The sequence below is a fragment of the Trachymyrmex septentrionalis genome, unplaced genomic scaffold, assembly GCF_001594115.1.
Source record: "Trachymyrmex septentrionalis isolate Tsep2-gDNA-1 unplaced genomic scaffold, Tsep1.0 scaffold39, whole genome shotgun sequence".
NCBI lineage: Eukaryota > Metazoa > Arthropoda > Insecta > Hymenoptera > Formicidae > Trachymyrmex > Trachymyrmex septentrionalis.
Genome location: NW_017305557.1, coordinates 507,314 through 510,780, shown reverse-complemented (window position 1 = coordinate 510,780; position 3,467 = coordinate 507,314).

The window sequence follows — 3,467 nt, the reverse complement described above, 5'->3', positions numbered from 1 at the left end:
GGAAGGAGAGAGAGGGGATAGCGGGAGGGGAGGGAGAGAGGGGGGAGGGAGGAAAGCCTCCTATTATAAGATAGGTGCTTAGTATGAGATAGCGGCGTTTCTGCTAAACTAATAAACGCTATCTATTGGTTCCACCATGAATTTGTTGCTCTTGGACTGAAAACTATTTAGCAGAAAATTTATTATTAAATCATGCCTGTAGTCATTGTAAAACAAGATTTTAGAATTTGGATGTCTTCAAGTTTCATTGAGATGAGCATTTGAACTTTGTTTATTATTTAATAAAATGAATATTTGGCAATAAATTCTTCATGTAGTGATAGAATAAGGTCGTACTAATAGAAAAATACGGGATATGTTGAATTATTTAATTACAGAAGTTAGATTTAATGATCGTAAAACCATAAGGCATGGAAATCGTAATATGAGATACCCAGGATATTTCTAATATGAAATAACGCATGCTCCTATTTTATAGTGAAAATCATTGCTAAAGTATAAATATTATTGTATAATAATAAAAAAGACAACCGGAATGAACATTGAGTGCCTATATCTGCGATGCTTGATTCCAACTACCTGAAAATGATGCATTCTAGGTATAATCTATCGCATGCTCATTTTTCACGCATGCTGGCTGTGTTTGTTTGTATTTTAGAAACATTAAATAAAGTTTTTTAATTGCAATATTGATATACTATTTTACTATCGATTTTTTGGGACATCTTATATTAGGAACACAATTTTTTGACTTTACAATTTGCTCATTTTTTACATTTCTTTAATTTTCAAAAAAATGGAATTTAAATTAAATTTTTTGTAATGTTAAGCTTATTAAATTCCCTTCAAAATGACCTATTATTTTTTTTTTAATTTTGCCTATAAACTTCTAGCATTTATCTAAAATGAACTCGCATAATAACTCTCATAATAAGGGCCTTTCCTCTATAATTCACATTGAATTATTTAAGCATTAAAGATCTAGCTTTAATTGTCATAAGCTTCAATATTCTTATTTTATTATTAGTATTTAATTACATGATGGTCTTAATAAAATCATTTATTATAATAAAATCATTTATTATAATAAAATTTTATTCATGAATAATTCAGAAATAATTTAATAATAATTTAATTTAATTATTGGCACCATTCCGATTTATTCTTGTTCTCAAAGATTGTATCCCGGATCCAATCCCTGGTCAAAAGGATTAAGTTCTTTGACCAAAATAAAAGACCAACGGTTACACTGTCTCGGCCGGCGTAATAGCGCTTCGTATTTGCATTTACTTGCATCGAAAATTTGCTCAAATGCTTCCGACTTGTGGCACGCATTCACTGAACTATAAGCCAAGAGAACGGTGTCAGTTACGTCCTTTTTTCCTTGCTCCCCTCCTCGTTTTCCATAAAATTAAAAATTCTGGGGTAAACTGAACGTAACATTGCATTTAAAATTAATAATGTATTATTGTCTATACAGCTCGATTGCTTACATGTACTATTTTCTGCTTTAAAAACACCAATTTTGTTTTAAAATACAAATTTTCTCTTTTATATACAAATTATTTTCTTACTTAACTTAACCACAATTTTATATTTGTGCACAAAAGTGCCCGTAGGCAATCGAGCTGTAGGCAATAATACTTATAAGCAATAATACATGTAGGCAATAATACTTGTAAGCAATAATACATACATGTAGACAAATGTAACTCCGTTTCAAAATTTTTATTTGTGCATAAAAGTGCATGTAGACAATCGAGCTGTAGGCAATAATTTTTGTGTGCAAACAAACTATATGCAAAAATGATGTGGGCAAATATAGACAATTAATTTGTGGCCAAAAGGAGCCATCTCGTAATAAACAATTATTAATAAATTAAATCGTCCATATTTTAAATTAAATCACCCAAACAAATAATATTAAAAACATCAGTCAATAAATATTTCCAAAACTTATTTTCAAATAATTTTGTCATAAATATTAGAACAAATTTAATAACAATAAATTACATTTTAATGTAATTTTTAGTAACAATATGGGTTATTATTTGCTTATTTCGATTTCTTCACTGTAATAATACTTTTCTTTTTTCTCATATCATGTTCAACTATACTACTGGAATAATACAAATTAAATTAAATTGACAAGCAAATTTTAATAATAATTTTGATGTTAAATCCGGTATCATATTAGAAGAATGTTAATGTGCTAAAAAATTTGGAATTTCGTTTATTTCATTTCATAAATATGAAATATTTATTTATATCAAATGCGAATTTTCAATGTAAATTTTTTGGTATCTTTTGTGACAGAATTATTAAAAAAGAAGTTTTGGAAATGTTTGTTGACTGATGTTTTTAATATCATATATTTAGATAATTTAATATTGATTTAATTCATTAATATTTATTTATTACTTTAAATGTGTATTTCAAATATACACACTTTTTAATGACGTCTTGTCGAATTTGCAATTAAAATTATTCCTTGTCAATTAAATTAGGTCCAATTTAAGAATACAACAATAGACGTTAATAGAAATTTCACGGAATCTTTTCAATACTCATTTAACATCGTGACGATAACTGTCAAAGCGCGAACGTGGCCAGCAGCTTGATTGCGCCACGCTTGATGGCGCGAACTTTACACGCCATGGTTGGACAATTTCAAAGGCCATTCAAAAACCATTAACACTTAACATTTTACAATTAACATTTGCGACTCAGTTTTTTATGAAAAATACGTACATGCCGGTTCATGCAGTTGGTCTGTATTATTTTGTATACCATATTTTTAACTATTCAAACTGCATGTCGAATTGGTTTTCCGGACTTACGACAGCAATTAAACTACTGGAATAATATCATAAATTAAATTAAATTAACAAACAAATTTTAGTAATAATTTTGATATTCAACCTGCTATTAAATTAAAAGAATGTTAATGTGCTAAAAAACTTTTAAATAAATTTATTGCAAAAAATATTTTTAAATAAATTTATTGCGAAAAATATTACCTCGATCGAGACTTGAACCTGGAATACAAGAGATCCGGGTTCAAGTCCCGGCCGAGGTAATATTTTTCGCAATAAATTTATTTAAAAATATTTTTCGCAATAAATTTATTTAAAAGTTTTTCAGCACATTAACGTCCTTCTAAATATCGGATTGAACATCAAAATTAAATTAATTAATTTAATAATTAAGTTATTAAAAATTGCTTGTCAATTTAATTTAATTTGTGATATTATTTCAACAGTTTAATTGCGTTTGTAAGTTTGGAAAACCAATTCGGCGCGCAGTCGAATAGCTACAAATACGGCATATATACATGTACATATATAATATATACATATATAATTCACATTGAATTATTTAAGCATTAAAGATCTAGCTTCGACCATTATAGGCTTGAATATTCTTTTGTGTGTGTGTGTGTGTGTGTGTGTGTGTGTGTGTGTGTG